The sequence below is a fragment of the Rhinolophus sinicus genome, chromosome 18, assembly GCF_057876585.1.
Source record: "Rhinolophus sinicus isolate RSI-liver-muscle chromosome 18, RSI-T2T, whole genome shotgun sequence".
NCBI lineage: Eukaryota > Metazoa > Chordata > Mammalia > Chiroptera > Rhinolophidae > Rhinolophus > Rhinolophus sinicus.
In genome coordinates this window covers 103,247,303-103,261,627 of record NC_142518.1, presented here as the reverse complement: position 1 = coordinate 103,261,627, position 14,325 = coordinate 103,247,303, and the positions used below count along the sequence as shown (strand labels likewise).

The window sequence follows — 14,325 nt, the reverse complement described above, 5'->3', positions numbered from 1 at the left end:
AGATCTTTAAAGATCCTGTCTCCAAAGACAGTCACCTTCTGAAGTTATGGAGGTTAGGACTTCAACATATGAATTTTGGGGGAACACAATTCACCACATAAGAGTTATGATACCGGTTTGTGGGTTTCTTGTTGTTTGTTTGTTTGTTTAAGGAATGTACCAGGGACTGGGATTGCTGACGTTAGGGAATATATAAGGTCAGACACTTAAATTCGGGAACATGTTGCAATGATGTTGCTAACCATTTTTTATATCAGAGGGATTATTATGAATTTGTAACAACTGAACAAACAGTTAACCAAATTTACTATTTGGAGGTGCTGAAAGGGCTGCATGAAAAAGTGAGACGACCTGAGCTTTTCACCAATTCATGGCTCTTGCAACACGACAATGCACCAGCTCACATGGCACTGTCTGTGAGGGAGTTTTTAGCCAGGAAACAAATCACTGTATTGGAACACACTCCCTACTCACCTGATCTGGCCCCAGTGACTTCTTTCTTTACCTGGAGATAAAGGAAATATTGAAAGGAAGACATTTGGATGACATTCAGGACATCAAGGGTCATACTACGACAGCTCTGATGGCCATTCCAGAAAAAGAGTTCCAAAATTGCTTTGAAGGGTGGACTAGGCACTGTGTTGGTGCATAGCTTCCCCAGGGGAGTACTTTGAAGGTGACTATTGTGATATTCAGCAATGAGATAGGTAACACTTTTTCTAGGATGAGTTCGCAAACTTAATTGTCAGCCCTCGTGTATATTTATTAGATAAATTGCTCTTCAGATTGGTTCTACCAATTTATATGCCCACCAGCAGTGTAAAGGAGTCTGTTTTGTCCATTTCCGTTCCGAAACTTGGCATGGCATTATCATACTTTGCCACATTGGTGAGTATGAGATACATCATTTCTTAATTTTGCAGTTCCCTGTATGCTAGTAAATTTGAGCCTATTTCCTAGGTAATTGGCCTTTCATGTTTCTTCTGTGAATTACCAGTTTTTAGACTTTGGCTGTACTTCTATTAGTCCATTTGATTTTTGCGTATTTCTTCATATTAGTTATTTGTATGTTATAGATGTTAATTAGTTTCAGTGACATGCATTGCAAATGTCTTCTCCAAGTCAGTTATTATGGTTGTGCTAAGTTACGATAGCTTTTGTCTTACAGAAAATTTCAATTTTGATATCAAATTATTAGTCTTTTCATTTTGATTTGTAACTTTCTATCTTGTTTACAAATCTTTTCTTCAGATGTAATTAAAATATTCTCTTACAGTTTCTTCTACATTTCTTAAAATATATTTTTTTCTTTTCTTATCTAGGATAGAGAGGTTATGGTGTTATTTTCAAAGTCTCAGTTTAGTTTTTACATTGATTGCAAATTGTTTCAGCATAATTTGTTTTAAAATCCATCTTTTCACAACTAGTTTCCAGTGCCACTTCTGCCATATACCAAACACTCTTATAATAGCTAACAACCTTTGTACATATGTTATGTGTTAGTCATTGTATTTGCATTATATCATATAATCCTCACAACACTTGTATGAAGAAGGTATTATTTCCATTCTACAATCAAAGAAACTGATGTAAAGAAAGGTGAAACACTTTCTCCACTGTCACAGACCCAGTAAGTGAAGGAGCCAGGATTTGAACCCAAGCAGTTTGATTACCACTGTTCAATAAACACTTCTTTTACATATACATGAAAGTTTTTGAAGTTTTCATTCTTTCAGTTGGTTAATTTGACTATCCATGTGACAAGTCACACATTCTAAATGTTTTCTGCTCTTTAATGCCTTCATATTTGGTACAGCAAGGTTCCTCATCTCATCGACTGTCTTCACAATTGTATCAATTATTCGATGTATTTTCATTGTATTTTTAAACTCAGCTTCTTAAGTTCCATTGAATCCTGTCTGGAATTTTGTTGCAAGAAATTATTCTCAAGATCATTTTTGAGGGACTTAACATCAGTATGATACTGTGACATTTTTTTTTTTTAAGATTTTTATTGGGGAAGGGGAACAGGACTTTATTGGGGAACAGTGTGTACTTCTAGGACTTTTTTCCAAGTCAAGTTGTTGTCCTTTCAATCTTAGTTGTGGAGGGTGCCGTTCAGCTTCAAGTTGTTCTTTCAGTCTTAGTTGTGGAGGGCGCAACTCAGCTCTAGGTCCAGTTGCCGTTGCTAGTTGCAGGGGGTGCAGCCCACCATCCCTTGCGGAGCCGAGGAATTGAACTGGCAACCTTGTGGTTGAGAGGACGCACTCCAACCAACTGAGCCATCCGGGAGCTCAGCGGCAGCTCAGCTCAAGGTGCCGTGTTCAATTTTAGTTGCAGGGGGCGCTCCCCACCATCCCTTGAGGGACTCGAGGAATTGAACTGGCAATCTTGTGGTTGAGAGCCCACTGGCCCATGTGGGAATTGAATCGGCAGCCTTCGGAGTTAGAAGCATGGAGCTCTAACTGCCTGAGTCACCGGGCTGGCCCCGATACTGTGACATTTTATGCACAATTTGCTAAAATCCTAATGTTTGTGGTCAATTTTTTAGGGTGCCTTTTTCCGCCCTAAAACCATGTTTTAAAGCAGTTTTGGGTTTACAACACAACTGAGATGGAGGTACAGAGATTTCCCATCTACCTCTTTTCCCCCTACACATAGCCTCCCCTATTTTCATCACTCACAAGAATGGTACTTTTTAATTATTCTTCTTTCTTTTTTTTTTTTTTTAACAAGGTTGAACCTACATTGATACCTCACAATCACTTAAAGACCATAGTTTACCTTAGGTTTCACTCTACTCTGTGGGGTTTTGCAGGTCAAGATTTATGTTATTCAATAAAGTTGTGCAGTTTTCTCCATTAAGTTATCACATGTATTTTCTATATTTAATCCTAAGGAGTATATTTTTTTGTTATTGTTTCTACTGTGAACAGACAATTTGTTATGATAATTTCTAATTGGTAGTTTAGGTATATGAAAATACTTTAATTACATCATTATTTTCTTGCATATAACGGATGTACTTGATTTGTTAATGATTTAATAGTTTGTATAGATATATTCTTGGATTTCCTTACGTAGAAAATCAAGACATCTATAAAGTACTACCATTTTCTTACATTCTTTACAATCTTTATATCCCATTTATTTTTCATGTCTTATTTCATGGACTACCAAGTCCAGTATTGTAATGAATTACAGCAATGATAAATAGCATTCTTGATCTTTACTTGTAAATGACAGCTTTTAAAGAGATAATACTAAATATGATAATTGTTATAGGTTTCTAATCGACACCCATTATGAATTTAGAAAGAAATGCTCTCATATTCCTAGTTCTCTAATAGCTTTATCATAAATGGCCATTGAATTTTGAATTATAGTAATTGATTTCCTAATATGAAACCATCCTCATGATGCTTGGTTAGACATTGCTTTTGTATGATGCGTCATTTATCTTATGTGTTGATGGATTCAATTTTATCAATATTTTATTGAGGTTTATTATATGTATTCTAAATAATCAGATAAGCCTATAATTTTTATGTATTGCACTGTCCCTGTCAAGTGTTGATGTCAAGGTTATTACAGTCTCATAATGAAGATGGCAGATTTTCTTCTATTTTGCTTCTCTGGAAGAGTTTTGTTAGATATGAATTTTCTGTTTCTTGAACATTGGTAAAAACAGAATTTTAAAACTCCTTGAGTCTCATACTTCTTTTGCATAGAGGTGTGATACTGGTAAGTGAAGTATTTTAACTACAGATTAAACATATATGATTTATTGATATATATTTTCTAGAATGTCCTCTATATGGAACTTCTCAAACTGACTGATGATTTTTATAGTATTCTCATGATAATATTTCTAGTATATCTGTATTCGTTTCTAGTAATTTTTAACGATTATTTTTACTTTATTTTTTGTGTAAAAATCTTGTCAGAAGTTCTTTTTAATTTTTAAAAATGTTATAAGCTTTGAATGTGTTATGTTCTCTATTGTTTATAATTTTATTTATTAATTCTTGTTACGTATAAATATTTCTCCCTTTTACTTTGTTTCTATTTAGTTTGTGGTAATTTTCTAACTTTTTGAGAGAAGTGTTTTTCACAGTAGTTTTCAATTTTTCTTCTTTCTTTAACATAAACATTTCACTAAATGAAACTTGCACTGCATCCCACACATTTTAATATGTAGTGATTTCATCACTTAGTCCTAAGTGCTTTATAATTACCATTTTTCCTGCTATCTTTCTATTATTCACATCCAATATTATCATTGTGATAAAAAAAGAAATTGTACTGTATGCGGTATAAATTCTCTGGAAAATATTGACCATTCTGTGAGGCCTGGTCTGTGCTCAGTGTGTTCCAATGTCCAGATATGCCTAAGAAGAAGTAGCATTCTTTATTTGTTTACGGATAAGTCAGTCTCTCTCTCTCTCTCTCTCTCTCTCTCTCTCTCTCTCTCTCTCTCCCTTCCTCCTCCTGCCAATATTTTCTTCCCTCCTTCCTTCCTTCTCCCTCTCCCTCTCACTTTCTCTCCTTCAGTAGCAACATTGCTGAATTGCATGACTACGAATTCATAAAAGTTAATTTTTCTCCTGCTGTTTTACATATTTTCCTTCCTCACAAATTTCTTATAATCTCCAATTGTGCAGTGAAGTACAAATCATCAAACTATCATTGTTTGCATTGCCATGAAAACCTCAGTGAGGTTGTGTGGTTATAAAATCTCTTTTCTCCAGTTTGGTATGAAAATAGGTTTCTAGATTCTTAGAATGATTGTTAATTATCACTTTTACTAAATTATTTGGGCAGTAAATTACACCACTTATTTCTCATCGGGGTGGGATGGGGAAGTTATGTGACACATACGAGAAATAAAAAGCTAATTTACTTGAAATGCCAGTATTTTATTAGTCTGCTAAATCAGTTTTTAAAAAAAACAAATTTCAACTCTCTGTCCCGCACAGCCTTGTGCCAGACTCTGTTAGGTCCAGATTAAAACTCTCAACCAACTGCACCATCCTTCTATCAGGTCATGTCAAGCTAGTGCCCAGGGCCTGCACGGCCTCAGTCGCACGTACCGCCTGCTGCCACTTCCCCACCACGGAACCTCACAGAGTGAGTGAGCTCCGGGCCTTCGTGAAAATGTGTAAGCAGGATCCAAGCATTGTGCACACTGAGGAAATGCACTTCTGAGGGAGTGGGTGGAGAGCTTGGGGGGTAAAATGCCACCTGCTACTCATAAAACAGAAGAAAATATCAAAGAACAAACAGTAAGACAAAAAAGGAAAACACAGAGACAGTCGAACCATCAATGGAGGAAAGTGATCTAGAAATTGACGTTGAAGATATGATTGAACCAGACACTGATGCCTCTCAAGAAATGGGAGATGAAAATGTAGAGATAACCGAGGAGATGATGGATCAGGCAAATGATAAAGAAGTGGCTGTCACTGATGCCGTAAATGATAGTGAACTACAGAAGCCATCGACTTGTTCACAGATGCCATCAAGCCGAATCCTTGCTTGGCCATTCTGTCTGCCAAGAGAGCCAGTGTCTTCATCAAATTACAGGAGCCAACTGCTGCCATCCGAACCTGTGGCAGAGCTATTGAAATAATTCCTGATTCAGCTCAGCCCTGCAAATGGCAAGGTAAAGCACACGGACTTCTGGGCCATTGGGAAGAAGCAGCCTATGACCTTGCCCTTGCGTGTAAATTGGATTATGATGAAGATGCCAGTGCGATGCTGAAAGAAGTTCAACCTGGGGCCCAGAAAATTGCAGAACATTGGAGAAAGTATGAGTGGAAACGTGAGAGCGAGAGATCAAAGAATGGGAAGGGTTAAGAAGGCTCTGGAAGAACCTGAGAGATCCCAGAGGGAGGAAAAAGCCAGAGGACAATCAGGTGCTCAGTCCGGCTCTTTTCCAAGTGGCTTTCCTGGGGGAATGCCTGCTAATTTTCCTGGAGGAATGCCTGGAATGGGAGGGAGCATGACTGGAATGGCAGCAGCGCCTGGACTCAGTGAAAGTCTTAGAGATCGTGAGGTTCTTGCAATCATGCTGGATCTACAATTATGGTGGCCTTCCAGGATGTGGCCCAGATCCTGGCAAATAGGTCAAAATATCAGAGCAACCCACATGTTGTGAATCTCATCAGTAAAGTTTCTGCCAAATTTGAAGGTCAAGCATAATGCCCTTCTGACAAAGTCCTTGCTGAAGGAAAAGCAACGTAGATCACCCAGTGGATGTCGCTATAAGACAAACCAGTGTACCTCTGACCCTCTCATAAAGAAAGCTGGAATTCTTTGTAGAGAATCCCTTACCCCTCTGGCCCAAATGCAGTTGTAGCATTCTACAGTGATTTGTGATTAGCATATTCGTCAGATAACGTTTTCCTACTGGGAATTACAATCTTTAAACCCTTTTAAAAATCTTAAATTTAAACTGAGGGTTGCTAGAGGGGCGGGAGGGTGGGGATAAGGGGAAGGTGAGAGTTTAGAAAATAGTCGGTAACCACAAGATACCACGGGGTTTTGAAAATTAATTTGGAGAACGTACAGAGGGATAGTGGATGGGGGGAGGGGGGTTCACACAGTGTGAGGGATATAAATGAGAAACGTCTAAGTTTTGCTTTGTCTTGTGCACCTGAAACTAATAAAAATAAAAAAAAGGGAGCGTTAAACCCTACATTTTTCTTTACTAATCATGTTGGTGTTTTCCTTTGAATTAGTTGGGTAAAGAAAATACTTCAGTATGGAAGATTTATTGCTTGGTTTGGGTGAAATAAAGATTCATTCATGGGAGGCAAATATAATATTTAAATACATAAAATTTGAGTTGACTATATGGTTACTGAGGCATTTTGATTTGTCTTTTTAAATGCTTTGTTTTTTATTTTGTTAAATTGATTGTGGGGTGACAATGCTTAGTAAAGTTACATAGGTTTCAGGTGTGCAATTCTGTATTACATCATCTATATATCACATTGTGTGCTCACCACCCAGCGTCAGTTCTCCTTCCATCACCATATATTTTATCCCCTTTACCCTCATCTACCACCCGCCTCCCCCCTTACCCTCTGGTAACCACTAAACTATTGTCTGCGTCTATGAAGGTTTGTTTGTTTATTTGCCTTGTTCCTTTGTTGTCTTCAGTTTTATATCTCACCTATGAGTGAGCTCACATGGTTTTCAACTGACTTATTTCTGTCTGACTTATTTCACTTAGCATGATAATCTCAAGGTCCAGCAGCAATCGCCTACATTTTATATAACACGTACCCTTATGCAGATGAATTTAAATCTTACACTGTGGTAAAGTGATGATTTTTATAATGCTGCAGTTAATTTGGATTACTTCACTCTGTTCTTGTCTGATATGTAAATAAATGTTTCATATTATTTCCACACATAAAAAAATACCTCCCAAGCAATTCATCGTCTCGCAGGTGGAAATATGATGGTACACAAATGATTTTAATAAGGTAAGAATAAGTGAAATGACATAAGAACAGGAATTAGGCCTAACTTGTTCACTCCTAGAGCCTTTTGCCTAATGTAGTGCCTGTCGCATAACAACGGCTCAGTTAATATCTGTTTAATGAATGGATGGACTTCAGAGAGCATCTGTACTACCTGTAATTATATGCAAAATTTTGTGTATAGATGACATAAGGAACCTTACATTACAATAGTGGAGATGATCATTAAACACATAATCACATACCCTCATGGAATATGTTATTTCATATGGTATAAAGGAGTCGGTGTTATGCTAACCTGAGCGTGGGTACCCCACTAGGCCATCACATATGAACAATTCCATTCAATAGTTCTCCACGCAAGTACAACCCCCAATAGAAAGTGGAGTTCTGGGGCACCATGTGTAGAAATGGAGACAGGAAGGGGAAAATCCTCTGACTGAGGTATAACTCACAAAAACCATTTTTTTTACAGAGGTACACTGAAATATTACTACAAGGTCATTTGAATCTTTGGTCCCATTTCCTGAAGTCTAAAGCCTTCAGCCAGTCTGTAGGATAAAAAAGTCATTGTGGCATCATCACCTTTCCCTTACTCTGTTAGGGTTTTATTTTATCTATCTATCTATCTATGTATCTATCTATCTATCTATCTATCATCTGTCTATCTATCTATCATCTATCTCATTACTCTCTATCTGTGTTACTTGTGGATTTCCCTTTTGTTGGCACTCAGTTATAAATCTAAACTTATGTTTGATTATATTATTCCTAGGATCCTGATAATTTTGGAGGGAGAAGGAAGCCTTTCTTCCCATGGTCAGTCTGCTATATCCAGGCATATTCTTTGGTTACAGTTATTAATTCACTCAGTCATTCTCTCGTACCTCAAAAGTGATTGTTTAATGGTTTTTCTATGCTTAGGAATATATTAGAGGCTCTAGGATAAAGAAAAAGACAAAAATAATAAACCTTTGATTTCTAAGAGCTAATAATCCAGTTGATAAGGTACATGAACATACAATTGCCCAAAATACGTTAACGCAATATATATTAATTGCGTTTGTGAACTGAGGCACAGGAAGAAATACAGAAAAAAATAGTCTATAGAAAAAGTTTAAAAATGAATGGCCAGCCTGCCAAAAGAGGCCTTTTGAAGCTCAGACAGCAGAGGCATATTTGGAAAGTGGAATAAATGTGTGATTTGGAAGGTTATGGAAAACTGTCAATGCTCTCTCAGACGTTATACCATATTGCCACAGCAGCAACACGTTATTATTGATTTCACATGATACTGTCAAGCTTTACTAACATTACAACATGGGATTGATCGGAATTGAGGTACCTGAATAATTCAAGCTGTTATTGTGGGTTAGCCAGTTTTTGAAGAGCATAAGCATTTTTAGAATAAAGTTTCTTAAAAAATATATGGGCTTCCAAAAATGTCAGCAACCCCCAAATTTAAAGCTTAAAGTTCATATAAATACTGTATTTCATTTATAGTCAAAAACACCAGGATGATACTTGAAAAATATTCATCTCCAAAGTTTGGGAACATTGTTTAAACAATACCTCCCCTTGCCTGACTTCGTCTTAGGATGACCAACTGAGGCAATGAAAGTCTTGAACACTTTGTAGATGCATTTGCTCAGGCAGTGTACAGTTGGACAGAGCAAACTTGCAAGAACCAGAGTGAAAAAATGACTCATTTCAACACGTTTTCCTCTAGCTTTAAAAAATATATTGCAGATATATTGAAAGCAGTTTTAAAGCCCTGAGAAGAAAATTCAGAATATATACACTTGGGGGGAAATAACCTATTTTCACTTCAGAGAAGTATGACAGTGACCAAGGCAAAACGAAAATAACTCTGAGCTAGGCTTTAAACAGCTCTGAACAAATACAGGGTGTATCCCACTACTTCAGTACATTTTTTTCTCATCCACACTCAACTTCCGTCGCCCATTTTGTACCAGGTCACCATTCTGCCCTTCTTTCATAGTACTAGGGTTGCACGTGAGTGGAAGTGAATAGCATGCCACTTCTAGGACTAGGCATTAAAACACTGTGTCTGATTTGTTTTTATGCTTCTCTCTCTCCCTACGAGCTAGAACACAGACACAGCTGCGACCCAACTTCAACTACACTGATGAGGGCAATGTCCAGGAATAACGGTGGGGAACTAAGAAAGTAGTCAAATTCTTTAATGACCAAATGGAGCAGAGTAGCCTACCTATCCATTCAACTCTTTACATTCTGTTTACTAAGGAAAAAATAAACACTTTTTGGGTCTTTAAAAACACTTTCACTGCAATGTTTGACTATAGTCTAATGATATTTTCGTGCCTCTGACTGCGGCGTTCAACTTTACTCCACGAGCTCAGTGTTCCAGAAAGGAAGTTTAGGAAAGCAGATGTACATTTTTCTATATTTTTGTGTTTTTTCAAGAATGAATAACAATAGGAAATTTTTATACTTTAAAGTAATCATTTATTTGAATAAAACGCAGCACCTTAACTCTATTTACTTAAATATATAAATACTGTAATTATTTTTCGTGGATTTTTGACACGTTTTGGAGAAAAAACTTGAAATCAATTAACGCAGTGAAAGGGTTAAGCTACTGTAAAGTTGGATCTTTCTGTCACAGATTCTTAGCTCCATTTAAAGATGGGGAACTGAGGCAAGAGTTGTTGCTTTTTAATCACAAAACTGTGCCCAAAAATTAAAAACCAATTGTGTGACTCAGAGCTCTGTCCTTAGGTAAAAATGTTATTCTGTGTAAAATGTTTTATACACAATTACAGATTTATCATAAAATTCTGGGTGAGTCTGAGACAGGCAATGCTGGACAAGACACCACAAGCACTCTGGGTCTCCTCTAACGTTCACCAAAAGTGTGGTTCATATTGCCCCTCTCATATAAAGTTTACAAATATGTCATCTACCATTGAAAACTATTATTCCATTAAATAATATTGTAATTTCCCGATACAATAATTCTCTAGCTTAGATACCTAAATCCTTCCAGTGCAGGAATATGAGCTTAAAGATCTTTGGATCATATAGGAAATATTTAGCCAAAGGGACAGTGGTCATGGGTATAACTGAAAGCCATTTTCTTTCTGTTCAATAGAATCAGTGTATATGTGAATAAAAAAAGATAAGACCTCCTTACATAACAAAGTGATAATAATGACATCAAATTTCCTTTTATCATCACTTGCTTCCCAAACACTCAGCCATGCCTTTTCCTATGAAGTTTAAAGAAATGAATTCCATTTGGTTTATTGTCTACTATTAGGGATACAAAGAGGCATTTTATCCTGTTTGCTTCACCATTCAGAGAATGTAATGTCTTTCCGATTTTGCAATTTGGAGTTGACTTTTGCCTTCTGGGATCATCTTGACTTTCAGAGATACAGAGTAATTTAGATTAGCCTGTGAAAGAAAGACACAAACAAAAACGAAAGAACCTTGGGTGGCTTTGTTTAAGTGATATGTCATGTTGAGTAACTATTTATTAAACTTCCTAACTATTTTGAAAAGTTTTTAATCTTCACTCCAATCCTGATTATTTCCTACTAAAAAGCATATCAACAGCTTGTGTTAGAAAATGCTCCATCTTTCCTGAAAGATACATGAGTGCAGTTTTAAGATTCTGGTTTACTTGTCCTCAACTTTTTTTTTTTTTTTTTAAGATTTTACTGGGGGAGGCGAACAGGACTTTATTGGGGAACAGTGTGTACTTCCAGGACTTTTTTCCAAGTCAAGTTGTTATCCTTGCAATCTTAGTTGTGGAGGGTGCCATTCAGCTTCAAGTTGTTGTCCTTTCAGTCTTAGTTGTGAAGGGCGCAGCTCAGCTCCAGGTCCAGTTGCCGTTGCTAATTGCAGGGGGCACAGCCCACCATCCCTTGCGGGAGTTGAACCGGCAACCTTGTGGTTGAGAGCCCACTGGCCCATGTGGGAATCGAACCGGCAGCCTTCGGAGTTAGGAGCATGGAACTCTAACCGCCTGAGCCACCGGCGGACCCCTGTCCTCAACTTTTTGTTTATCTCCCAAGTTAGCATTGCAAAATACCCCATCCCTTCTCTAACATCTTTTCAAATTTCCAAACTTCATGCCCTCTTTTGATAAAGATCCTCAGTCAAGGGGCTTTGAAATTTGTGCTACTGGATTTTTACCATCTTCACGCACATTTAACTCATGTGACACTGTGAATCCACTGATTAATGATATACATTTCTCATATAACATCATCTCAATTTCAATGCATGTTCAACATTAAAAATAGCATTCTGTTTCAAATAGCAGTCTGTTTCAACAAATGAAGAAAAAACTGGCCATGTTGGGTTAATTAAAAATGGTATAAATACATGATGTATGTGGATAGTTGAAAGGATTTAAAGGGCGATGGTGACATACCTGATTTAAGCTCTAAACTTAACTTTGGAAAATAACTTTTACATGAGACTGCTGTGCTGTAAGCAATTTCCTCATGGCTTATTTTAAAGTTTATAGAAGTACATCAAAGAAAACTGAATGGATAAATAGATAAAAAGTATGATACACACACACACAGAGGCATATTATTCAGCCATGACTAAGAAGGAACTCCTGCCATTTGCAATAACATGGATGAATCTTGAAGGCATTATGCCAAGTGAAATAAGTCAGACAGAGAAAGACACTGTATGATCTCACTTAAACATTGGAATCAAAAAAAGCTGAATTTATAGAAACAGAGATCAAGTGGTGGTTGCCTTGGGGCTGGGGAAGTGGGGGAAATAGGGAGATGTTGGTCAAAGGGTAAAAACTTCCAGTTATAAGATTAATAAGTTATGGGGATCTAATATACAGCACGGTGATTACAGTTAATAATACTGTATTATATTCTTAAAAGTCGCTAAGAGAGTAGAGTAGAGATTAAATGTTCTCATCACTAAAGAAATGGTAATTATGTGAGTGATAAATGTGTTAGCTAAAGTTATTGTGCTAATCATTTTGCAATATATATGTGTACCAAATAATCATGTTCTATGCTTTAAACTTACACAATTTATGTCAATTACATCTCAATAAAGCTGGACATAAACAAACAAAGCAATAAACAAGGCTTTCTCATAGGGGAGGCTGTGCGATACAGATGTTAAGGGCATGACCCAGAATCAGCTAAAAACTAAGTTTAAAAGCCTGTTTCACTACTTAATAACTCAGTTATTTTGGAAAATGAACTTTACTGATCCTCAGTGTCTTATTGGTAAAATGGGAATATTAATAGTACCTGCCTCAGTGGGTCAGCTTGAAAATTAATGTAGATAACATACCTAAGTGCTTAGCATTATGACTGGTACATAGGGACTTAGCAGATAGTGGCCAAAATTAATTTTTCAATGAATCACAGTTCATAAGTTATCATTGTACATACCTATTTCTTATTTATATCTTATTGTACAGTTTAGCTTTGCATTCTATACTTATTACTCTCCTCTTTCCTTACCTCTAGGGGATACAGCAAATGTTCTTAAGGCAACACTAATATTCTCTTGAATCTACAGGTCTTGTCACGGTACCCAGTATCACGTAATTTATCAGTTTAGTTCAATTTAATTTTTACTATATCAGGATTTACAAGGTGGTGTATCCTTTCACTGTTATTTTTGAAGCTCTTCTACATTCTCCCTGCTTTCTGAATTTTCCAAGGTTGTACCAGAATTCCAGCCTAATGTTCAACTAATACACTAATAGTAATGAAGAAGTATGGACGGGCTGGCCCCGTGGCTCAGGTGGTTAGAGCTCCATACTCCTAATTCTGAAGGCTGCCGGTTCGATTCCCACATGGGCCAGTGGGCTGTCAACCACAAGGTTGCCAGTTCAATTCCTCGAGTCCCGCAAGGGATGGTGGGCAGTGCCCCCTGCAACTAAGATTGAACACAGCACCTTGAGCTGAGCTGCCTCCCGGATGGCTCAGTTGGTTGGAGCGCGTCCTCTCATGACTCCCGCAAGGGATGGTGGGCTGCACCCCCTGCAACTAGCAACGGCAACTGGACCTGGAGCTGAGCTGCGCCCTCCACAACTAAGACTGAAAGGACAACAACTTGAAGCTGAATGGCACCCTCCACCACTAAGATTGAAAGGACAGCAACTTGACTTGGAAAAAAGTCCTGGAAGTACACACTGTTCCCCCAATAAAGTCCTGTTCCCCTCCCCCCAAAAAAAAGATATTAAAAAAGAAGAAGTATGGAAACTCTAGGGATTAGCCAATTTCAAGAAACTATTGAAGAGTTTGCTACACCAAAAAGAGGGAGTAAAAGAAGAAAGCAGACAAATTACTGCATATTAGGTCCCCATGAAAAAATAGTTTGAGGTGAAGTTTGGCATGCAGTGTATTTATTCAGGAATGCCATTGGGATCAAACCTGTAGAAGGGAGGGAAAGGATGGATTGTGCTGAAAGAGAAGTTAAGTTGCAATGCAGACCCAAAGAAAACCTTGATTGACACCATTGCGAGATCGGGAGCTAGACTGGCCATTCAGAATTGTCTCAAATTGATCCAAGATGGCAAGCCTTCTAACTCTTGGATCAATCATACTCGGTTGTGATTTGCCCCAGGAAGGGATTTGGCCTTGGACGAGGTAACCTTCTGAAGCTGAGGCCATCCTGATGAACTGATAGGGGGAAGGCTGTCCGCAGACAGGACTTGTAGCAGTTGAGGAGCAAATCCTTCATTGAAAGGGAATCTGAGTAGTGCATCAAATGTCCACTACACAAAGGCCCTGGGAAACAGGGACAACAGTACTTACAAGACAGGTAAAGATAATCCCTGGGATGA

At 37.6% G+C, this 14,325-nt stretch overlaps 1 pseudogene; it reads left to right on the top strand.

Annotated features, from left to right (window-relative positions):
* The window catches only part of LOC109456644 (hsc70-interacting protein-like), a 96,515-nt pseudogene extending 90,311 nt beyond the window's left edge, over positions 1–6,204 (top strand).
* The last annotated feature ends 8,121 nt before the right edge of the window (positions 6,205–14,325 follow it).